This window comes from Panulirus ornatus, chromosome 23 (assembly GCF_036320965.1).
Source record: "Panulirus ornatus isolate Po-2019 chromosome 23, ASM3632096v1, whole genome shotgun sequence".
Taxonomy (NCBI): Eukaryota; Metazoa; Arthropoda; class Malacostraca; order Decapoda; family Palinuridae; genus Panulirus; species Panulirus ornatus.
The window spans coordinates 6092253-6118437 of NC_092246.1; the positions used below are offsets into that span (position 1 = coordinate 6092253).

General features: G+C 43.9%; 1 protein-coding gene across 1 annotated transcript in view; it reads left to right on the top strand.

The window, feature by feature from the left end:
- The first annotated feature begins 12785 nt into the window (after nt 1-12785).
- LOC139756743 (uncharacterized) overlaps nt 12786-26185 on the top strand; it is a 35206-nt gene continuing 21806 nt past the window's right edge. The window contains exons 1-2 of the mRNA XM_071676481.1: nt 12786-12919; nt 13804-14004. The gene's annotated coding sequence lies outside the window, so the exon portion shown is untranslated. The remainder of the gene's footprint in view (nt 12920-13803; nt 14005-26185) is intronic.

A 26185-nucleotide genomic window follows, 5' to 3' on the forward strand; every position in this document is an offset into this window, starting at 1 on the left:
CAGTGTAGCAGCCCCCCCCCCCCCCAGCAACCCTCCTTCCTCCACAGGCTACAAAGGGCACCAGAGCAGGTTATGGCGCCGTATTTTACTCTATCTGAAATTAGGTGCTTAAACATCTGGCACGGAGTATATCACTGTCTACAAGTCTGTCCTGAGATGTGAGGCTTAATGTGGAGCAATATGTTCAGGTTATTTCAGCAGGTGAGGAGGGGGGGGGAAGAGCCGCCTCTACGCTGTCACTCTCGCTCTGTAATTACTTATTATTGTTAGGCAAAAATATTGACCCGGAAATAATTCTCTCTCTCTCTCTCTCTCTCTCTCTCTCTCTCTCTCTCTCTCTCTCTCTCTCTCTCTCTCTCTCTCTCTCTCTCTCTCTCTCTCTCTCTCTCTCTCTCATCGTAACGTTCGCCCGCAGATTCCAGCCAACCAAATGACAGAGTTCCATTAGTGGAAAATGGTTTCTCCGACATGATCATCTTTCTTGTTTTTCAGATTCTAAAACTCCTCACCAAACACAAGTTATGTATATATATATATATATATATATATATATATATATATATATATATATATATATATATATATATATATATATATATATATATGCACTTCCACAGAGTATATTAAGTCGTCCAACAGCAAGGTAGAGGACTGCTACAGTTAATGCAGGAGGTGCTCGCGATAATATTAAGCGTGATGGTTAGCGTACCACGCTCGCACACAATTGGTAACGGTTCGAATCCTTACTATTGGAGGGGATTATTAATCTTTACATACGTCTTTTTTCTCTCCAGAAGAATCGCGACATGCGTTCCCTTACGGTAGTCAGAGCAGGTGATTTCTCTCCCAAAAGCAGTCCTTACGTGCCAGTAGTATACTCTCTGCAGGTTTACCCCACAGGTGTTTCCTCTCTATCTTGCCCCGAGTCGGTGTTGTCTGTGGTGAAATATAAGGCGTGCTTGCGGAGAATTATGGACCCGATGTTAACGGCTACATGGCACGACACGGAGATAAGTTATCTGAGGTTGAACCTTATCTCCGGGTGATATTATCGTCAGAAGGTATTATCTCCGGCTCAAGCTGACTACTAGCGTCATGGTAAAGCTTACACAGTCTGGGTAAAGCTTAGATGGTCGGGGTAAAGCTGAGAGGGGTTAAGGTATAACTTGGAGGGTCAGGGTGAAACTTGAAGCCTTACGGTGGGACTTGGAGGTTTAGAGTGAAACTTGGAGGTTCGAGGTTAAAACTTTGTACCAGTGTAAACTTAGGTCATTGTAAACTTGGGTCAGTGTAAACTTGGATCAGTGTAAACTTAGGTCAGTGTAAACTTGCCTCAGTGTAAACTTAGGTCAGTGTAAACTTGGGTCAGTGTAAACTTGGATCAGTGTAAACTTAGGTCAGTGTAAACTTGCCTCAGTGTAAACTTAGGTCAGTGTAAACTTGGGTCAGTGTAAACTTAGGTCAGTGTAAACTTGGGTCAGTGTAAGCTTGGTGTGAATTAGTTCTTGAAGAAAAATCGTCCTTACTTCAGGACACTCGTTAACCATGCAACACACTCTTTTAGGCAGTGTTCGTTAACCACATTACATCAGTCCAGGGCTAGCCTGCACACACGTCCAGCGACGCTCGTTAATCTTAACCCCCTCGTTCCGGGACTCTCGACCACCTCCACCGTTTTCTTTTGGCAATCCTGAGTCACGGGCGGTGACCTTCTGGGTACCGGCTAACTACCGGATTGTCCTTGATCCTTCAGCAGGACCTGTCGGGGGTAATCCTGACACGATGACCTCACCATCAGTGTTTTTTTTACAGTGTCCACAAAGCGACTGACAAACTCCCTGTGGATGAAGCACAGGGACCATCTTGACCACCCCCCCCTCTGAGCACACGACGGTACGACCCACTGGGTATCATAGCCCGGTCTTTGACCTGACCATTAAGGATGTGGTCAAGGGCCAGAACGCCGCCTCTCATAGCCAGGGCAACTAACCACTGTGGCCAGTGGTATGAGATGTTGGTTGGCTCCAGTAATCAGTGGGTCCGGACGGACGAGACCTCTTCCTCCGATGCTGCGCGAGCCATTCGAATGAAGTTTCCATTCACCGTCAGTAACATGCTGGCTTGGATTGATGAACACGTCGCGCCTGAGTGACTGGGGATACTGAGTGTACAGGGCCTATACCTGAGTGACTGGGGATACTGAGTGTATAGGACCGTGTCTATACCTGAGCGACTGGGGATACTGAGTGTATAGGACCGTGTCTATACCTGAGCGACTGGGGATACTGAGTGTATAGGACTGTGTCTATACCTGAGTGACTGGGGATACTGAGTGTACAGGACCTATACCTGAGCGACTGGGGATACTGAGTGTATAGGACCGTGTCTATACCTGAGCGACTGGGGATACTGAGTGTATAGGACCGTGTCTATACATGAGTGACTGGAGTTACTGAGTGCATAGGGAATACCTGGTTTAAAAAGAGGGATATACACAAGTATACGTATGTAAGTAATAGAAATGGTCAGAGGGTATTATTGTATTACGTATTAAATAATACACGTGTAAAAGAGAGACCTTTGAATGTAAATGTGCTGAGAGGTGCAGCTGATGGGATATTTGATCACTTGTGGAGGCGAGGGTGAAGATTTGTAGAGGTGCTCGAAAGAGAGGAGATAATGTCTGGGAGTGGAGAGTGGTGAGAGAAAATGAGCTTGGAAAAGAGACTTATATGAAGAAATACCAGGAGAGATTGAACTTAAAATGTCAAAAGGTGAGAGCAAGTGAAGAGGGGGAATGAGTAAGGAATGGGAGATATTTAGGGAAGAAGTGATGGCATGTGCAAAAAATGCATGTGGCATAAGAAAGGTGGGAGGTGGGCAGATTAGAATGGGTAGTAAGTGGTGAGATGAAGAAGTAAAATTGTTAGTGAAAGAGGAAAGAGAGGCGTTTGCACGGTACCTGCAATGAAGGAATACAAATGATCGGGAAATGTAGAAGAGAAAGCGGTGTGAGGGCAAGAGGGTGCAGGGGTTGAAAAAAGAGGGCAAATGAGAGTTGGGGGTGTGAGAGTATCATTAAACTTTAGGGAGAATAAAAGGATGTTTTGAAAGAAGTGAATAATGTGCGAAAGAAAAGAGAGCAAATTGGGATAATCGGTGAAGGGAACAAAAGGGGAAGTGATAACAGGTGATAGAGAGAGGAGATGGAGTGAATGTTTTAAAGGATTGTTAAATGGGTTTGATGATAGAGTGGCAGATGCGGGGTGTTTAGGTCGGGGTGGTATGCGAAGTGAGAGAGTCAAGGAAACTGTTTTGGTGAAAAGAGAGGAAGTGGTGAAAGCTTTGCAAAAGATGAAATCCGGCAAGGCAGCAGGATTAGATAGTAATTGTTACACTAGTTACTGGCTATAGAGTCATGAGACGCTGCGTAACAGCGTCTTTGAAATCATTTTAAGACAACTTCTGTGTAACTGGCGAAGGTGAGCCATTCTGTACCAATGTATATAAAGGAGTTTCCTAAACTATTTACTGGAGGGAACCTTAGATGTTAGCACGGTGTTCCTCGTACCATGAGTGTTGGATACAAGGAGCTGACTGTGTTCCCTAACATTCGGCTGTGTCTCCATTAGCACCAGTGGAAGGGATATCGAAGTAATGTGAAAAACGTCGATCATTTCTCAATTTCTGAGCTATACAGGTGTCTTCGTGTAGTTCATTATACGTTTGTTCAGGAAAAGGCGCTGAATACAAATTCACACGACACTGGAAGCCCTTCGGGTGACAACACTGTGGTACCAGGAGAGCACATGATATCAGTCTGAGAGAGAGAGAGAGAGAGAGAGAGAGAGAGAGAGAGAGAGAGAGAGAGAGAGAGAGAGAGAGAGAGGAGGTTGCGCGCTCGTCGCCGCTAACGAGCTTCCCTTAGACCAACTATAGCCAGGCGTGTGTCCATCAACCAAGATAAGCAAGGTGGTTAATCAATGATAAGCAATGGGGTTAATTAATGTAAAGTTGGAGCCCATAGTCGAGGTGGAGGTGTACCTTGACCCGGGGAGGGGGACCCCCCTCTCCCCCCCCCCCCCCCCCTCTCTCTCTCTCTCTCTCTCTCTCTCTCTCTCTCTCTCTCTCTCTCTCTCTCTCTCTCTCTCTCTCTCTCTCTCTCTCTCTCTCTCTCTCTCTCGTCCTACCAGACACACTAAACAAGGGGAACCCACTGCACAACACCCACCATCCCATGTATTCTACTTTGATGTCCTTTGTTTTTTCATACGCTGTCTAGTATTTGTTATCCTAAAAGTAACGGGATCGTTGTCACTCCTTGTGGCTACTGGTGGAATAACAACACAAGCTGTCACTCGAATAAGACTCGACCTTTATTTAGATGTAGCGAAGGAACGTCTGACGAGGGGATCCTACTGAACCCAGTACACTCCTCCTCCTCCTCCTCCTGCTCTACCTGCAGCGCCAGCTCCCTCCCTCCTCTCTAACACTTGTCTCCTCCTCTTTCCTCCAACGTTCGCTTTCTACCCTGCCCTCCAACACACCCCCACCTCCTCTTCCCTCCAACACACCCCCGACCATCACCTTGCCTCTCCACTTCCCTCTATTATATCTCAGTTTTTCACTTCCCTCCATTATTCCTTGCCCTCCACTTCCCTACAGTGCTCTTTCCTTCTTCCCTTGTGTTCACCAGTAGCCCCACATGTGGTGAAATTCTGTATCAATAAAGATAACTTGTTCCTCTCTCCCTTCTAACTTGGGACGTTGGGACGTACTATCGCTGCTAAGATGTGTCTCTGGACTAGAGTAAACTTCAGTGATGTCTTGTCTCATGATAGATTTTGTTATATAGTTATATAGTATTTAGAGAGTACAGCCATATGGGTGTGCGGGAAGCTCGGCAGAGAAGCAGAGATGGGTGAGGCAGTTGGCGAGAGGCATGAAGCTCTCGTATGTCCTCCACATGAAGATAAATATGACACGTCAAGGGCACCACCGGGTTGCTGCCGCGTCAAGGGCAACACCGGATTTGCCTCCTCGGAGGCAGAGACCCGCTGGTACACTCACTAGTTTCACTCCACACTAATAGTTTGCCCAGGGAGGTGGTAGTTTGCCTGGGGAGGTGGTAGTTTGCCTGGGGAGGTGGTAGTTTACCTGGGGAGGTGGTAGTTTACCTGGGGAGGTGGTACTTTACCTGGGGAGGTGGTAGTTTACCTGGAGAGGTGGTAGTTTACCTGGAGAGGTGGTAGTTTACCTGGAGAGGTGGTAGTTTACCTGGGGAGGTGGTAGTTTACTTGGGGAGGTCGGCGGTGCAGCGGGCGCTTGCTGCACAGGTAAGGGGTACTGTGGGAGGTTGGTCTGAGTTTGGCCATAGCTGGGACGCGAGCGGATTCCTCAGAGAAAAACGGGAGGGAAAAACGAGAACCCTCACCCTCCTCCTCCCCCTCAAGTTACAACTTCACCTCAGGGGATGTCGAGGAAGGTCGCGCGTCGTGTCTGTTGCTGGCTCGACTGGGGAGACAGGAGAGTGACTTGATGTACGTCACCTTGTGCACGGCGGCTCTGGCCTTTGGGTAGGATGATGTTAACCTTTAAGGTGACCTTTTGAAGGACTTAGGTCATTGGTGACCTTATGATACTGGAGGCTTGTTACTATCACGCTCGAGAGAAGATGTTTCGAACCAACCCATAGTACTGTAGTCTCCCGCCTCTGGTGCTGCCCAGCGCTGTGTCATACATACGCAAGTGACCATACCCGTATCTTGTGTCCTCTGCCACAGCGACGATTCCTAGAGCGCCCTCTGCCACAGCGACGAGTCCTAGAGCGTCCTCTGCCACAGCGACGATTCCTAGAGCGTCCTCTGCCACAGCGACGATTCCTAGAGCGTCCTGACGATTCCTAGAGCGCCCTCTGCCACAGCGACGAGTCCTAGAGCGTCCTCTGCCACAGCGACGATTCCTAGAGCGTCCTCTGCCACAGCGACGATTCCTAGAGCGTCCTCTGCCACAGCGACGATTCCTAGAGCGTCCTCTGCCACAGCGACGATTCCTAGAGCGTCCTCTGCCACAGCGACGATTCCTAGAGCGTCCTCTGCCACAGCGACGATTCCTAGAGCGTCCTCTGCCACAGCGACGATTCCTAGAGCGTCCTCTGCCACAGCGACGATTCCTAGAGCGTCCTCTGTAAAAAAAAAAAAAAGAGAGAGATAGTCGACTGTGGCGAACCATATTGCCGCCTACTAGACCATGCAAACCATCAATGTTGTTTCCTTCTTCTCGAAACTTTGGATCATGATTTCTGTCATGATTTTCGGGGAGGCATATAAGCAGCCGAGTGATCTCGCCCTCTGTAAGAAAATGAGTGAAATAATCTATTTCTATCCTCTCAATCCTGTTTGCAGTAGTTACCTGAATGTAAATAATGCAGAAATATACCTTTCACTTCATCCGGCATCTCTCTAGCTACCTGATTTTTTTTTTTTTTTTTTTACGTTGGGTTCAAAATGGAAATTAGACAAGCTAGAAAAAAAAGCCTCAAATTAGGCAAAGATCAAAGCAACAAGAAATGGCCAGATCATGCCTGGGAAATTGAGAGGGAAGACCTTAGCTCTCTCGAACCCCTCATCAAGAACTGGGGAGTAATGATGCAGGGTGAGAGACAGGGAGGGCTTAATATGCAGCTAGGTTTCCACTCAACGGAGAGGTTCTGACGTGGAAATCTGGTGGAAGAACTTCCATCAATTCTTCAACTAAGTTCATAGAATGTAAAGGTTTATTCTCTCAACCACGAAGGTACGACCCTTCGAGATGACGGCCAGGCCTTTAATTCAAGGGTCGTATCGTCGTGCTCACGGGAGTACACTACCTCGATCAGGTGTGTACAGTACCTCGGTCAGGTGTGTACAGTACCTCGGTCAGGTGTGTACAGTACCTCGGTCAGGTGTGTACAGTACCTCGGTCAGGCGTGTACAGTACCTCGGTCAGGTGTGTATAGGAAGTATATGGCTGGAGACGAGACATTCATCCGTCTTTGCAAGACGTCTTCAAGACGTACTTCCTCGTGTAAACGTATCTTGTCCCATCTCGAGACACGAGCCTATCGAATAACGAGGTCAAGCCTAGTGGCACGCATTGGTCGAGGCTCAGTGTGGGACAGTCCCAGGACTGGTGGTGGTACGGGACAGTCCCAGGACTGGTGGTGGTGTGGGGCAGTCCCAGGACTGGTGGTGGTGTGGGGCAGTCCCAGAACAGGTGGTGGCGTGGGATAGTTCAAGGATTGGTGGGGGTGTGGGACAGTTCAAGGACTGGTGGCGGCGTGGGACAGTCCCAGGACTGGTGGAGGCTTGGAACAGTCCCAGGACTGGTGTTGACGTAGGACAGTCCCAGGACAGGTAGTAGCGTAGGACAGTTCCAAGACCGGTGGTGGCGTGGGACAGTCCCAGGACAGGTAGTGGTGTGGGACAGTCCCAGGACTGGTGTTGACGTACGACCGTCCCAGGACAGGTAGTAGCGTAGGACAATCCCAGGACAGGTGGCGGCGTGGGACACTCCTAGACTGCAATCTGCCTGGCTCTGGCAGGTATACTGAATTTCCCCAGCATGGGCGACCCGCCCTTCCGCCTCAGTGACCTTGTGTCATCAAATTTTCCTGACCACTGGGTTCATCGGGACGACGTAACGAGCCCCGCCCGTTTGTTGGCGCGTTCTTTGCCTAACTGTGACCCTTTTTTTTTTTTGACTAATGTCTCAGACTCTTCATCCGCTCCCCAAGCTTTGATATATTTCCAGACGTAATATTGTAACGATGTTGATCGCCACGGGCGGCGGGAAGCAGGAGTGAGGGCACACGCGCGCGCGCTCGGACCTTTGAACAAGACGGTGTGTCGTTCCTCTGGTCCACACGGCATCTCCCTGACGACAGTACACGTCGCTCTCCCACGGTGAGAGGATATGGACACAGACCCGACGTGTCCATTGGAGGAGCGATGATCAGACACACACCGTCACGGAAAGGAACGGGTCGATCAGATTCCACCGTCGCGGAAAGGAACGGGTCGATTAGATCCCACCGTCGCGGAAAGGAACGGGTCGATTAGATCCACCGTCACGGAAAGAAACGGGTCGATCAGATACACCGTCGCGGAAAGGAACGGGTCGATTAGATCCACCGTCGCGGAAAGGAACGGGTCGATCAGAGATCCTATATCGTTGATGGCCACGGATTAATCAAACCCACTGTCACAGAGAGAAACGAGTTGGTTAGACCACACATAGGAGCGGGTTGATCAGCTCCTATTACTAGCAGATGATTGGATCATGCAGGGTTCCGCAAGGCTCTTGGTTGTATGCCGCTGACGCCACAAAATTCGGAAATATAGCCCAAACAGAGGAAACCTTGACTGATTCGTGGACATCTAAACAAACGGATACTAATCTAAATGGACGTCACTGTTAGACATACGTGAAATAAAGCCTTTTTGAAACATTGATGTTAATGTTTGGTCTACCATTATTAGAAGTACAGTAGATGAAAAAAAAAAAGATAAGTAACGTTCTTGAAATACGCATAATGATTCATAGTTGCATAGCAATAGATCGAACGGAATGCTAGGGAATCATAGCTAGAAATATAAACAGTATTACGAATGACCCAATACATGTCCTTTACAGCGTCCCTGTCAGAGCAAACTTAGAATACGGTGGTCAGTTCTGGTCACCAAACTTCATCAAGAGACGAAGAGTAACTTAGGGCGAAGTACTACACAGAACAAAGCCTAATTTCGCCACTGTGCTACAAAACTGGTGAAGAAAGACACAAACATCTAAGATTATTATTTTCTCTGAATAACTGCAGACGACACAGAGGAGATGTATTGACGTTTTCGAGGCATTATATAATTTGGATGATGTAACTACGATAATTTTTTCCACATTACATACACAAACCGGAAATAAGGGTGTGAAGCAGAAGGAAAGGAGTATTGATAAATATGACATGGCTGCTGATAGATACATAGATCGAATGTTTATATGAATGTTGATAAGAGGGTATATATGGTGGGATAAAAACCACCGCAAAAAAAGAAATGTCAGAGAGAAAAATTCTCCAACAAATCTTAATACAAATGGTTCGGTTAGTAGGTACATGAATTACAAATTCTTCCCATGAACTTCAAGTCACAAGGGAAATGAATTGAGTAGGGAGGTGATGTATGGGGTCCACAAGTTCCTGGGTTAATGTTACCGCGCGCCGAAAACTTGCAAACAGTCCGAGTCCCATGTTGACTTGGCCCCCTTCCTCCCACTGCCGCAGGTCGCCATGCAATGGCACTTGGTACTTTACTACTAGGCCACGCCCGACCTTCGGGGCTCTACCCGTCGCATCTCTGAGCCAGCACAGTTAACTAGGGACATGTCGAGGGCGTCTGGACGACTAGCGTCCCAACCCGATGCTGTTTTCTTGCCCCAACGTTGATTTCATTTCCATTTGTTTCGCCTGCGAGTCCAGCCTGAGGGAGTGGTCACCACTATTCCAGGATGGATCTGATGTATGACGAAGGCTTTGATCAGTTGTTTGTGGGGACGCATTCGATTTTTCTGAGAGTGTAGAGGATGTGAGGAAGATTAGATGCCCTTTAGGAGATGAGCTCTTGACGTGGTCTTGCCAAGAGAGGTCGTTGGTGATCGTGACTCCCAACAATTAACAACTATTAACTACCCGGATGATGCTGTTGTTAACAATCGTTAAGTCCCGTTTGACTGGGGGGCTTCCTCACTCGTAAATAGATGTATAACTTGAAACCTTTGTGTGTTGATGAAGACATCGCTTCCTGACGCCCAGACACGGAGGTCCTGAGTGACTTGTTGTGTTGTTGTGTGTGTGTGTGTGTGTGTGTGTGTGTGTGTGTGTGTGTGTGAGGGAGGGAGAGGTTATGCCTACTTCGAGCGTACACGCTGGATGTAGAGATCGTCGACCTCCTTGAGTATCTCGGGGTTACTTGTGTATCTAGTTAGTTTGTGTCCAAGCTCAGTGTCACGTCTCCACCAGCGACTCTGCTTCACCATTCCTACATGGCGGAGGGAGTAGGGTCAAGGAGCGGCGTCAAAAGACTGACACAGTGACACGAGATATTGCCAGCCACCATAGGACGCCATAATTTCCCCCCCAGGTGATGGCCATCTCCACGCGCTACCGACCTGCACTGCTCGTGCCATCCGCCTACCCTGCTCGCCGCTCAGCAGGCTGCCAAGGCCGACGACGGACGACGAGAGTCGCAACAGCAAGCTCCTTCAGCAGCAACAACTCGCCGCTCAGCAGGTTGCCGACGAGAGACGAGCGTTGCAACAGCAGTTTCAAGACATGATGCAACGGGAACTGGACCGTTCCACAGTCGCCGAGTAGAGAGTACGGCCACCACCGGGGCTCAGAATCCTGACGCCACTCCAACAACTGCGTCAGCCATCACCAGCCCAGCCTCACACGCTCGAGTCTAACGCCTCTCTCTCCGCGAATTTAGGTTGTGGAGTCGTGTTTGGTCGGACGACGCAGAACTGCTACAGTTGAAAAGTCGGCCACAACGCACACAACAAGCACACCTCGGGTCCCGCCTCACACCATTGGGGTTACTGACGACACCAATGTGGGTATGGAAGACATCCTCCAGTTCGTCAAGGATCACCTCAAGCGCCACCGCAACTTGACCTTACGTCGAGTGCGCTTCGATGAAGGCTGCCGGCATGAGCTTGCTTGAGGATGCAGAGTTGAGTGAACACTGCATAGACGCCCGTCCAGTGACTCCCATCACGTCGGGCATCCGGAACCAGCAGGAAACTGGGAAGAAACTCCTGGTCATCAACCCTCCACTCGAACTGTCCAACACCCTCTCCCTCTGCCGCTGCGAGATGTCAAAGCGTCGCAAGCGCTCGACCTACACAGTCTACCTTCAGCGTGTCCGGGAGATCCGTCAACAATGTCGCAAACACGGCCATAACCATGACCCGTAGCAAGTTTGTGTGTGCCAGCCAGTCTGCCGAGGGTTTGACAGCAGACCCAGGTGAGGCGACTGTAGATTTCCCCATCCCCACCAACATCAGGAACCTCAGGTCTCGTGAACCAGCCAGCAGACTTCACCACGAGCAGAGCAATAACGGCAGACACCCTCCGCTCCCGTCTCAACCCCAGGAATGATTTCGTGTGGACCTCCGACCACCACGCATCATTCGAGAGAGTGAAACAAGCCCTGACCTCGACTCCAGATCTCGCCCACTTCGATCCCCCTTCTTACAGCTCTGCAGACATCTGATGCTCTGTACATGCCTTAACCCTCTCAAACAATACCTTCCCATATAATTTCCCAGGCATACTCAACAAACTTATACCTCTGTAATTTAAACACTCACCTTTCTCCCCTTTGCCTTTGTACAATGGCACTATGCATGCATTCCGCCAATCCTCAGGCACTTCACCATGAACCATACATACATTGAATATCCTCATCAACCAGTCAACAACACACTCACGCCTTTTTTTAATAAATTACACAGCAATACCATCCAAACCCGCCGCCTTGCCGGCTTTCATCTTCCGCAAAGCTTTCACTACCTCTTCTCTGTTTACCAAATCATTCTTCTTGACCCTTTCACTTCGCACACCACCTCGACCAAAACACCTTATATCTGCCACTCTATCATCAAACACATTCAACAAATCTTCAAAATACTCACTCTATCTCCAATACTTGATGTTACCTCCTTATTTGCCCCCTTCACCGATGTTCCCATTTGTTCTCTTGTCTTACGCACTTTATTTACCTCCTTCCAAAACATTTTTTATTCTCCCTAGCATTTAATGATACTCTCACCCCAACTCTCATTTGCCCTCTTTTTCACCTCTTGCACCTTTCTCTTGACCTCTTGCCTCTTTCCTTTATACATCTCTCCAAATGCCTCTCTCTTCTCTTTCACTAACAATCTTACTTCTTCATCCCACCACTCACTACCCTTTCTAATCTGCCCACCTCCCACCTTTCTCATGCCACAGGCATCTTTTGCGCAAGCCATCACTGCTTCCCTAAATACATCCCATTCCTCCCCCACTCCCCTTACGTCATTTGCTCTCACCTTTTTCCACTCTGCACTCAATCTCTCGTGGTACTTCCTCACACACGTCTCCTTTCCAAGCTCACTTACTCTCACCACTTTCTTCACCCCAACATTCTCTCCTCTCTTCTTAAAACCTCTACATATCTTCAGCTTCGCCTCCGCAAGATATATATATATATATATATATATATATATATATATATATATATATATATATATATATATATATTAAATGATATAGCCTTGATTAGAGCATCATCTGCCCGTGCCGTCTTACCAAAAAAAAAAGGCCTCACGAATATAAAACCATTCCGAGGAAATGGTGATTACACGATATTTTATAATTACAGACGCCAATCCCTGAGTTATTATCTGTATCACTCCATATTTCATTCATCACAATGATTTTTTATGCCAAGTGATCTTGATTTTGAAGTTATCCCCATTCTCTCGCCTAAATTCCTCCATCATTACATACAGGTACGGCCCCAAACATATTCATTAAATACCCTATTGCTAAAAGCGATATCATACGAATAAATGAAAGGTATAAAAAGTATATATATGATATTTTTTATGTAAATGCCATATTTTTAAGTAGAATCTTTTAATTCACGCACTGAATATATTCAAAGTTGTACATTGATTTAGCTTTTTCTCCCGAGTTTCATCTACACAACCCGGAAACATTTTGTTTACAAGAGACGACCTGGGGCTGGATTAGTGTTATATCGTTCCACCTCCCAATACATCAAGCAACCCCAAATATTAAAGAAGACATTACGCCGTTAGCAAATAACATTATTTCTGTAAGGTATGTCACCTCATCTGCCCCTTGCATGCCACTGGAGGAATATCTAGATAGTGTAATATCACCGGGTGAGGAATGTTTTTAGTGTGGGTAGAAGACCGACCATTTACGTAGTGGTAAAATTGCATTACCGATCGGTCAGACTTTTCTTGTAAATAGACCAGTTTGCATTATTACCACATTATCATTGTGTTATCGAATTTCGTTATAAGACAGGTTGATTAGTTATCAGAAAACGGACGGTCAAGATATAACTCTGGAATCACATTAATCCTACGGAATCGGTGTTTAGTGTATAGATAAAGAATTAGGAATGTGGGTTTTGGACTTTCACCATCATTCTTCAATACTAAAGATTATTTTATTGAAAAAAAAGACCATTATCCTTTGGTAATAAAGAATTTAGTAGAGGAAAGTGTTATGAGGTAGAAGAAAAGTGTAGGGTTTGACATTTCAATTTAGGACCACCACTGAAGTAACTTATACATTGGTAGAATTGCATAGCAATATGAATTCCTTATACTTAGAAGTGATTATGAATAGGAGGATATGATTTGGAGCATTATGATTAATGCTGTGGCAGTAGTTAATGATAATGAGGGGCTTTGGTGAACATGAAAAATATGAGTTAAGATTAAGGGAAATACTTCTAGAAATAAAAGTAATTTTTAAAAACCACCAGATTTCCCTTTTCAACATAGATTTATGATAAATCGATGTTGATATATATATATATATATATATATATATATATATATTCCTGGGGATAGGGGAGAAAGAATACTTCCCACGTATTCCCTGCATGTCGTAGAAGGCGACTGAAAGGGAAGGGAGCCTTTCATTGTGCTACCTGAACTACTATTAATTATTACCCATCATTGTTTCAGATGATCAGAGCTGAAAGATTCTAGTGTGACACATACATGCACATGTTTGCACAGCATCATACATGTGATTTTAGTGTGATAAATGCTAAAGGGAAACACTGGACCGCAACATTCTTCATGGCAGTTGCTTGGATGTAAATACTATCATATTTCTTTGAAGTATGTGACATGCTGTCACAGTCGTCTACACACTTAAATAAGGTAAGAAATGTTGATTCGTCCAAAGCCTATCCTGTATTTGATTAGTCGTATTTTGTGTGAAATATATTTTCATCCCCACATTTTACCTGGATTCCAAAGCCACTCCACTTGCAGAGTTCACTTATGGTTGCAGACAGATTGGGGAAGATATTTAGTTATTTTAAAGAGATTTTTTTTTCCTAGCATCAAACCAACTGTCCTCTGAAGTCATTAACAAGAAAAATTGTTATTTAGATATTTGTGTGCTTGCTAAGTGTTGTCTTGGTCACTATAGGTGATTTCTTTAGAGTCTGCCATTCTTTTTTTGTGTGGTTATGATCTCATGCTTGCCAACCACAAAACACTAGAAGGGAGAAAAATTGGTTTTGAAGAATGAAAAGCCATTCCTCTCAGAGATGGTGCCCTTCAAGCAGGTTTTGTAAAGTTCTCTTACCTTGCTTGGCCCTCCCATCTGTATTATAAAGTTCTTTTTTCCTGTTCCTTTTGCTGGCCGCTTTTAGTTAGTGCCATGATCCTTGAAATTGTTAGGGGTTTAGTTTCTATGAACAAATGGGAAGGTGATATCAACCAGAGAGCTGTCATTGATTGGTTGAGTGAACCAAGACAATCAGACTTAGGCTCTTATGGTCTGTGAATCATCCAGGAAGGTTATTTTCCCACCAATCGTATGAGGTAGGATGGAATCCCAACTTGATCTTCCGAGGATATCCCATGGTGGTAGGACACCGCCCTGAATACAAAAGATTTTTCATTCTTATAACCCACATTTTTTGTACAAGAAGGATGAACCTGAAGGTAACTTGCATACTCTTTAATAGTAGTTATCAAACCGATATTTACTGGTGAATTTAGTTTTTGCTGGAAAAGAATCTGGTTTGTAACACTAGCTTTTACATTACAATTTATCTATCTGGCTGTATTTCTGATGCCAATTTCTTCTTTGAACTCCTTCAAAGGGATGGCCTCAGCAATAGTCTCGATAACTAATGAACATCATTGCCACTTCTTAGCCAGTAGTGTCTCACCCTTAACAGGCCACTGGCAGAGGGTAACTCTAGTGCAGTGTTTGCAGAGCCACCTACCTAATGGTCTGACCAACTACTTGTACCTAATGTTCCTGCCTGATGATCTTACCAACAACTTCTAATACTCCTGCGTAAATGTTCCTACCCACTACTTCTATCTATTGCTCCTACCATTTTGCTAAAAGGCAGGGTTGATACATAGTGTGTACCACAGGAATATCTAGTCCCAAAGAAAGGCTGTGTGAGTTAAGTGTTGTCAAGTATGACAAAGAGAGATTGAATGTTTATGGAGAGAATGCCAGTAGTCATATGTGAATGAGACAGAAAGAAAAGACAGCTACCTGAGTCAGAGGAGTGAAACATGACAACCACATTACACACTACTTTGTGTCTTTAGTGTTGAACCCCAAACAAAAAGTTGAAAGGGTTTTGAAAGACATGGAAAATGTAGAGTTGATTTGGTCCTGGGCCTCTCTTAAATTCTCCCGAGACAAATCATCAGCCTCACCCACTGACTCTAGTTCAGATTCCAAACCAGCAAAGAAGGTATCACACGGCTTCACTTTACCAGTTTCATTCTCAAAGGGTGTTCTCAGTCTCTATGTCTCACTAGATTCCAGGCCAGCAAAGAAGGTATCGCACTGCTCCACTTCACTGATTTCACTCTCAGAAGGCATTCTTAGTCTCTCCCTCTCAACTTCTGTCTCCTCAAGCACACTGTCTTCTTTACTATCTGTCATGGACCCGGTAGCTGCACACTCTGGGTATAACTCTGGTACCTGTTCATCAAGTTGCTCTGTCTCCATAGACTCCACCAGGCTTACAAACAACACCAGCACTGGACTCATTTTTCCTCTTACTAGGTCATTGCCTACACAAATTTTTCCTCTTACTAGGTCATTGCCTTACACAAAGTCTACTCCTGAGACAGGCAACTTACACACAATCCCCACAAAAGCAGGTCCTGTGAAGAGATGTTTTCGCTCACACACATTAGCTAGTAGGGCTGCCTTGATCCTCCACAGCCCATCTAACAATACTTGTTTTTCAGACTCTCCCGCAAGCACCAAACCCTCGTAACATCAGAGACTGTGGCACACCAGAATCACACAATACTCTCACGTCTTTTCTCACTCCACAATTTGACACATAAGCCTTAGATTGGAATGCATTGTAGTTCCCCCTAAAAGGATCTTCAACTACAGAGATATTACCGCTCTTATTCTTACCACTTAAATTATCACATTGAGAGGGGTTAGCCACAATTACATCACTAGGTTGGGTCCAAGGTTGAGACAAGACTTACTGGCCTACCTTTTGTAAAATCTCTGGATCCAGCATTCCCTCACCTGATGCCCAGCTTTACCACAACGATAACATCTCCTAACCCACATGTGGTTGTTACTCTTACTTTTAAATTCATACGGCAAGCAGGGGAATTCAGATGGGGTTACATCATTATTGAATTTTCTCTCACCCACAAAATATTCTGGAGGTCTCCCAGTACCAAGTCTGTGAGTCAGTGCGCACTGATCTGCTAGTAAACCAGCCTTGTCAACAGACTTCTCTTCTCTTTCGACCAAATAACTCATCACTTCAAGCAGCACACTGTGTTTACATTCCTTGAGTAACAGTAATTCTTAAAGTTCCTCAAACTCACAAACTTGTTCAGAGGGTAGCTACTATCTTAATAAATCACCCTTTCCACAAAAATAATCTACATAGGTTTTGTCAGGGTTCTTACACTTATTCCTAGACTTGCATCTGTAAGCTTCTGGAATTAATTCATAAGCTTTCAACACGACATCCTTTACTACCTCATAATGAGTACATTGGTCACTAGACAACATTGCGTATGCAGTCCGAGCCTTACCACTAAGGACAGGTTGCAACAAAATCGACCAGAACTTCCTGGGTGAAGAGATTATTAGCCACATTTTCAAATGTGGAAAAATTTAGTTTCATCCTCTTCTCAGAACTTTGGTATAAATTTTACATATTTTGTAAAATCAAACCTTGGTACTGGCTTTGACTCAACTTGTCATATTCTCTCTTGTTCTAAAGTCAGTTTCATCTTCTAAATCCAATCCTTCTGTGCCTGTGTGTTAATTCTAATTATTTCTAGTTGGAACTGCAGGTATTCATGGTTAACATTAAAACTACTAGGGGACTGGGTGGGGCCTAAAATTTTTGCCAACCTCAAGGGTGGAATGGTATTATCAAAACTTTTTTAACATCAGGTTCACCTCCCTCTGCTCCAACCTTAGGCACAGTACCCCTTAACTCCTCACCAACTAACTTATTGCCAAAGCTTCCAACTTGCGTCTACATACATTCCAGTCATACTCCAGTCCTAAAATATTTGCATCAAGCTTCAACTCATAAACTGTTAAAGGTTTAACATCCTTTGGAGAAGGTTCAGACCAACAGAAATCTTCCACGTCAGCATCACTGATTAACGACATGATTAACTACAAGGAAGAGACTCTGTAGGGTAAGAAAATCCTGGCAGGGTTGTCAGTTTCTTGTAATGCAACACGGTCAACACTACTCCAAAGTCATGGAATGAAATTAAACACGGGGATAAAACCTGTTTACATTAAAAGAAACAAACAATACGAAAGGGAATGATTATTTACAGGGCATAAAATGTTACTTTAAACATAATCCAAGTAAGTTTTCAAACCAAGAAATTCTTCCTCCACGCAATTGTAATTATAAAAATGATAATACTAGTACACTTTATACATGGGCGAAATATAGCCCTCCTAAGTTGACAAATAAATGCAGTACAATGCAGTGGCTATAAATTATGGGCAAAAGAAAATTATACTAGTCACTAGGACTATCAGCTTTAAAGAATCGACAGCAGAGCACCTCTTGAGGTATTTATAGGGAAGTAACTAAACAGGGCCAGTTCTGATTGATTGACAAAAAATATGCAAATGAGATACTGACATCGCCTGGGCAGGCCCACATCTCGAGTGTGATTGGCTAGAAATTGAAAACGAAAGACATGAGTAATACTAACATTAGTCGAAAGGTTACTGATGTCATCCGGCAGGCCCTCATCTCAACTCTGATTGGCTTGAGGTCTCTTACCGACCATCACTCCACTCAGTTCTGACATAAATGAGATGCTGATGGCACAGTTGAGCTATGATTGACGCATGGTCACCTACCAGCTGTCACTGATGTCAAACTGCACACCCTCCCTGCTAGCTCTCCCAGCTAAGCCACTGACATACACTTGTTTCACAGTACAGGCACACCACCGAATTACCAGCAACTGTTGGTTCAGCACCTTTAGTCCGGACAAAATTACATGAGGGAACTTGAAATTACCTCGTCCACTAGACTAGTTTACTGGGCAGCCACAGACGGCATTGTGTGTAGGGCACACTTATTTACATTCTTTACACTGCACTTTTTGTTGGTGATACTGCAATTCTGTGAGATTCTTAGCTTATTTTGCTTAAATTTAACCCTAGCTATGGCTTTAAGACATATGAGAGTGTCAGTCATAGTGTCAAACGTAAACACCAGTCCATATCAAATCAAGATAAAGTAGAATTGTTAAAAAAAATGGACCATGGTGTTTCGGTGCGTAAGCTGTGACACCTACAGTATTGGTTCATCAACTGTTTATGATATAAAGAAGCAAAGGGAGAAAATATTGAAATTCTATGCAGACAGCGATTCCAAGAAGCAAATGACGATTAGAAAAACTATGAAAGATTGTAAGAGTACTGAGCACAATCGAGTGATGATGGAGTGGTTTCGACAGTGTCAGAGTGGTGGAGTGGACTTCTCAGGTAACAGGATAATGGACCAGGCTAAGTTTTTCCATAAAGAACTTAAATTACAACATGAGCATGACTATAGTGAAAGATGGCTTCAAAGATTTAAGAAGCGTCATGGAATTTCACTGAATAAAGTGTGCAGAGAAAAGCAGTCTGCAAACCATGAAGGAGCTGCCAAGTATGTGGACGACTTTGCAAAACTTGTAGCTGACAAGTGCCTCAGTCCTGAGTAGCTGTATTTCATTCATTTATTTAATTTACATTTAATATTTGTTTAATTTAAATTTCTAACAGTCCATGGTATACTTTAGACACATGGGAGATTTATAATTAGTGGGTTAGAGGTGTGTTGAAATATTATTACATGACCACAGTTGGTCCGGCAAAATGGTTAATCCTGCAAGTCTTTGGAACCAAGAGCTCCGGGAAATCAGTGGTGTACCTGTACTAAGTCTCTACAGTATAATACAACCCAACACACACAGAATAACACAATTTTATAACAATATGTATGTTGAGATACAAACTCACTTTGAGCATTTTTCTGTGCCTATTGAAAATTTGAATTTCTGAATATCAGAATTTATTGTCACTAGTTTTAGGTATCATGATAAATATTAACTAATATGTGACTTACATATAACTTACAAGTAGATGATCTCTAATGTAAATTCCTTGGGACTGAGGAGTGTTTAGATTTAAGATCTTTTGTGATCAGAGATACCAGTCATTATTTTGATTATTTTTATTATACGTAAATATGTATTATCAAAGAAAGTCAAAAAACAATTATTGTACTTCCCCAGAATTCTTCAACGTTGCTGCTACGAGCAACTTTACTGTATACTAAGATAGAGGGTGGCAGTTACTTAGAAGATGAAATGATAGGAGTGATGTCTGGTTTTTCAAAACATTATTTCTTGGTACTGTGTTATATGGTCATGTTAACAAACCCATAATTCTGACACAGGTTATGCAACAGTTTGTTGTTATCTGATTTTCGTAGAATTTCAACTCTGCATAATGGTAGGTATAACATGCTTCCTCTTCACACTACTGTAAACAGCATCATCTCTTGGATGCTTGATGAACACCATTATAAAAGTAGAATAAGGATGAAAACACTGGAAGCAGCTGAGAAAAGCATGGGGCACTACCTTCTCAGATTCAGATTAAAGAAATTTTATGCCACCTTGGTGGGAATCTTAAGTGCACTGGCAGTCAGATTATGGATTTTTTAAGACTGGGTATTCAATCTGAAGATCTCCTTGTATGTAGCATGATATAGGAAAAATAATGGAAACAAATGATTTGTGACGATTGTAGTGGGTTTGTTATGAGATGTAAGTCACTGCAACAGAGGGATATTTGTGGTCTGTCAATGTGAGATCATTTTATGTCCATCACTTTAATACTGGAGGTTTTTTCTTTGGTGTAAGGTCTCACAGCATTTTTTATATGCATTTCCCATGCTAGCAAGGTAGTGCCGGGAACAGACGAAGAATGGCCGCGTCCGCTTATGTCCATTCTGTAGCTGTCGTGTAGTGCACTGAAACCACAGCTCCTTATCCACATCCAGGCCCTACACACCTTTCCATAGTTTATTCTGGATGCTTCACTTGCCCTGGTTCAGTCATTGACAGCACATACCCCTGTGTACCACATCATTCCAATCGACTGTATCCTGTGCATGCCTTTTTCCCCTTCCTGCATGTTCAGGCCCCAATTGCTCAAAATCTTTTCCACTTCATCCTTCCATTTTCGTTTGATCTCCCCATTCTCCTTGTTTCCTCCATTTCTGACTCATGTATCCTCTTTGACAGCCTTTCCTCTCTCATTCTTTCCATATGTTAAAACCATTTCAGCACACTTCAGCTCTCTCAATCACACTTTTCTTATGATCATGTTTATCTCTTACCCTTTCATTACTTATTCGATCACAACACCACACCACACATTGTCCACAAACATTTCATCAAATGGTCACTTCTCTATTAGGGGCAATCATAGCTGAGTGGTTAGCATTCCCAATTGCCACACAAAGGTCCTGGGTTCAAGTCCTTACCATTGGAGGGCATTATGTGTTCTGTGAGTGCGCATTCATATGCACTATATTCATGTTCAAATACCTCCACATTTGATTGATAGGTTCTGTAAAATGTTAGCTACTGGGAATGTGAGCCTGATGGAGAGTGACTGAACTAGACATCATTGTTCATGGTTGCGAGACGAAGGGTATTCACCATCCACCCTCCTCCAGACAACTTTATCCATAGCCCATGCCTTGCATGAATATGATATTTTTGGAACTATTATACCTTCAAACATATCTATTTTTATATACTTGGATCTCTCTTTCCACACATTCTTTAGCATTCTCAGAGCCTTCACTTTTGACCCACCCAATGACTTGCCTCTGCTTATATGATTCCATTTGCTACTGTGTTCACTTCCAGGTATCTAAAACACTTCGCATCCTCCAGTTATCTTCATTCAAACTAACCCTAAACTAACCTATTTCTCAACCTCACTAAACCTGATAACCTTGCTTTTATTCACATTTACTCTAAACTTTCTCCTTTCACAAACCTTTCCAAACTCAGTCACTGACTTCTGCAGTTCCTCCTTTGAATCTGCCACTAGTGCTGTAGTATTAGCAAACAACAACTGACACTTCCCAGACCCTCTTACCCTCAGTAGACTGCATAATCACCCCTTTCTCCAAGACTTTCGTGTTTACCTCCTTCACCACCCAATTCATAAACAAATTAAACAACCATAGTGACATCACACACCCCTGACATAGACCATAATTCACTTGGAATCATTCACTCTCTTCTTCCAACTCATAGACATGTCTTAAACACTTGATATAAACTTCTCAGCTTCTGGCATCATTCCTCCCACACTATATATTTGTAAGACCTACCATAATTGCCATGTACAAATCCTTCTTACACACATTCTTCCAAGCAAACACCTGATCCACACATTCTGTACCAATTTTTCTTGTGCATGCATGAAATAAATCCCTTAGATTAGTGTGACCCAAGATTTTCCCATAGTAGATTAGGCCAGATGATAGATTTGCATGTTTGCTTTAGAAATGTAGAGTCCTGTTATGATGAACAGTTTTATTAACCTCTGTGGGGAGGGGTAAGTAAAGAGGATTAAAAACTCTGCTGATTAAAAAGGAGTGCTCTTTAATTGAACATACCTCATTCACATGGGCATTCATTGTTCCCTTGCATAATAGTTACAATCAAACTAGGAAAATGTTCCATAGAACACTGTCACCTGCAGTGTGATACTGTATAATTACTGGATGTGATATAAGAATAGGTGAAAAGCATATTTAGCAGGCATTCTGTTTGGGTTGTTGGAGTGGTATAACTGAAAGAGGGGCACAGAAACTCGTTAAATAGCAATGACAGGGACAGTGAGCTACTGGAGGTGTGGGATTATGGTGAAGAAGAGGTAAAGTAAGGAAGATCAAGTAATATGAGACAATTTTGGCAGAGGTCTTGTGATGTTGATAAGCATGCCAGATGAAGCAGGAGCACTTGGGAGAAGTGGATGGCTGGAGTTCTTGTGGGAGGTGGGTGTAGCACATATTGTGGCTCCTGGAGTGGGTGGCAGCTGCCTGTTTGTGCTTGGGTTGAAGGAGTGCTGTGGGTGTGGCTTTAGGTCCCTTGTTGTTACAGCTGCTGCTCATGATGGGTGTAAGCGATGTCCCATGCGAGTCCTGCTGAAGGTTGACATTGGATATGAGGCACCACAGTGAAACCTGCCAGGGAGATGAAACTTCAGGAGTCATGTTGATACTTCTACTGATGAAGGAGACACCGTAATGGTGGCTTGAGTCTGGAGTTGCATCGCCAAGACTTCAGGTACCAGAGTGGTACACTTGTTTTCTAGAGTGAGTCAACTTCCTGACTGCCTTTCTGGGGAAATACCCAGATATATGAGAGGCAAGGAAGGTCAGTTCGTTGAAGGTGAATGTCTCAAGCTCTTACCTTTCTCCATGCTGGTGGACTGAGAGCGGCTCTTCGTATGTAATTATGTAATTACAGAGGCATCTTTTGATCTACCACTACCATACATCACATATGGATGTCATGGGGTAATACCACAGTTGCAGCCACAGGTTGGGCCAACAAACTCTTTTCTCTGAGGATTATTAAGTCAGGTGAGGGCACTTGCTGTGTGACCTGCCACCAAATCAGAGCATCGTCATTAAGGTAACACTTTGTGGAGCACCAGTGGGTTGCTACAGATATATTGAAAATCCTAACTAATGTGGGAACAACACAATAACCTTTCTCAAGAAATTCAACTGCAGTTCCATCTGCTCAAGCCACTTTGATGCACTTCATTTTGCACAAGGCTTTCACCACCTCTTCTATTTTCATCAGACCACTTTCCATTACTATTGCATACTTCCACATCCAAAGCATACCAACCTTCCAGAACATTCACTTCAACCCATCTTCAACTCGTTTCTACCAGTTAGCACTACCCCATTTACCCCATTTGGTGATGCTTTCATATGTTTTTTGTTTTTCTCACTATTAACCTCCTTCCTAAACATTTTCTTTTACTTCCTAAAGTATGGTGATACTGATTCATCCCAGCTTTCATTTTTAACCCCTTCTTCTTCCTCTTGGCATGCCATTTTCTCTTGTACGGCTCCCAATCACTTGCATCCTTCCCCAAAAACAATGCTCATTCACCTTTCTTTTTCTTTTGCAACTTCCTCATCCCACCACTCTTTACCCTTTCTCACCAGTCCACCTCCCACTCTCAGCATGCCACACTTCTCTCACAGTGCTTCTCTAAATACATCCCATTCCTCACCTTTTTCCTTAGCTTCATTTACTCTCACCTTTTGCCAGTCTACACTCATCTCTTCAGGTATCTTTTCTTACAAACATTTTTCACAACCTTCTTTCCACCCTATGTAAACAAGTTCGAAAGTGTTTTCATGGTGGAAGACATTATAACCCCAACATGATTGAAATGGAATGGGAGGAGGCCTTAGGAAACATTGAGATATCAAGAAAAGACATGATAAGATACTAAAGGGTCTTGACCTGTACAGGGCTTATGGCCCTGATGAAATTTCACCAAGTGTGCTGAAGATGTGTGCAGATACACAAGACAGACCTTTGGAAATACTATTCAAGATATTAATGGAGAAAGGCTGTCAAGAGAGTTGAAAAGGGTATACATCATACCCATCTAAAAGAAAGGAGAACTTGAAGAGGCACTGAACTATAGATCAGTATCCCTGATGAGCATGGTCTGTAAGGTACTGAAGAAGTTAACTGAAGAAGTTAATCAGAAAGCAAATAGATGACTTCACAGAAGAAATTGTCTTAGGTGAGAGGCAACACAGTTTCAGGGAAAGGAGGTCTTTGTGCACCAAACTCTTTGATGTTTAAGAGAAAGTTAGGTCTGTCATAAACAAAAGGGAAGGCTGGGTAGATTGTTTGTATCTTGACTGCTGGAAAGTATTTGACACTGTACGACATGAAAGGTTGATAAAGAAGCTGGATCACAAGGCAGGAGGGGACCAAATGACATGTGTTAAAGGAACCCTCTCCAGATGGGTGGAGGTCACCTGTGGAATGCCCCAGGGTTTTATTTTAAGCCTGTTACTCTACTTGATCTATGTAAATGAGTTCCCAGAAGGTTTGGACTTTTACCTAAACATTCTTGCAACTGATCCAAGGGTCATGGGGGGGGAAGTGAAAAGTAGGCAGAATTGCATGTGCTTTCCAGAAGGCATACACAGATTCATAATTTGGTCTGATACATGGTTGATACATGGTAAGTTTGAATGGAGAAAAACTGGAGGAAGTAAAGTGTTTTAGATATCTGGGAGTGGATCTGGCAGCGGATGGAACCATGGAAGCGGAAGTGGATCATAGGGTGGGGGAGGGGGCGAAAATCCTGGGAGCCTTGAAGAATGTGTGGAAGTCGAGAACATTATCTCGGAAAGCAAAAATGGGTATGTTTGAAGGAATAGTGGTTCCAACAATGTTGTATGGTTGCGAGGCGTGGGCTATGGATAGAGTTGTGCGCAGGAGGATGGATGTGCTGGAAATGAGATGTTTGAGGACAATGTGTGGTGTGAGGTGGTTTGATTGAGTAAGTAACATAAGGGTAAGAGAGATGTGTGGAAATAAAAAGAGCATGGTTGAGAGAGCAGAAGAGGGTGTTTTGAAATGGTTTGGGCACATGGAGAGAATGAGTGAGGAAAGATTGACCAAGAGGATATATGTGTCGGAGGTGGAGGGAACGAGGAGAAGTGGGAGACCAAATTGGAGGTGGAAAGATGGAGTGAAAAAGATTTTGTGTGATCGGGGCCTGAACATGCAGGAGGGTGAAAGGAGGGCAAGGAATAGAGTGAATTGGATCGATGTGGTATATCGGGGTTGACGTGCTGTCAGTGAATTGAATCAGGGCATGTGAAGCGTCTGGGGTAAACCATGGAAAGCTGTGTAGGTATGTATATTTGCGTGTGTGGACATATGTATATACATGTGTATGGGGAGGGTTGGGCCATTTCTTTCGTCTGTTTCCTTGCGCTACCTCGCAAACGCGGGAGACAGAAAAAAAAAAAAAAAAACATGGTTGATGACATTCAAACTGTGGAAATGTAAAGTAATGATGATAGGACTGTGAAAGAGGGCTTCAGTATCACATAGCAGGAAACAAGCTTCAGGATTTTGTACATGAGAGAAACTCGGGAGGTGACATCACTACTAACCTGTCACCAGAATCATAAACTTTTTGTTGGCAGATATTAGAATAACACATGGGTAAGGAAATACTTAACAAGTTTTTCATGGCCTATACATGGCCAAAATTAGAATATGCCTCTCAAGTTTGGTCGCTGTACCTAAAGGAGCACAAAGATAGTACCATGATTAAGAGACCTGAGTTACAGGGAAAGGCTGGTTTTGAATTTGCCCACATGGGGTGACCTGATCTCATCCTTTCTTTAAGTTTTTAAAACAAATATGATGTGGGCAGTGAACAGTTATTCAAGAGCTGTAGGGATAGAACAACTGGGAGACATGACATAAGATTAAGTAAGAAACTTGCTGAAAAGGTTTAAGTAGTTATATAGTATAAGAATGGTGGGTGAACAGAATAAAGTGATCATGGACATTGCATATGCAGACCTTACATACATTTAAGAAGTTATATGAAAGTAGAGAATGGTCAAGAGTGGGGCCCCTCAAGTGTAAATTCCCTTCATGTATGTTACAAATTGGTAATTACACATAGGTACACCACCGATTTTCCGGCACTCTTGGTTCCAAAACCTGGTTGGATTAACCA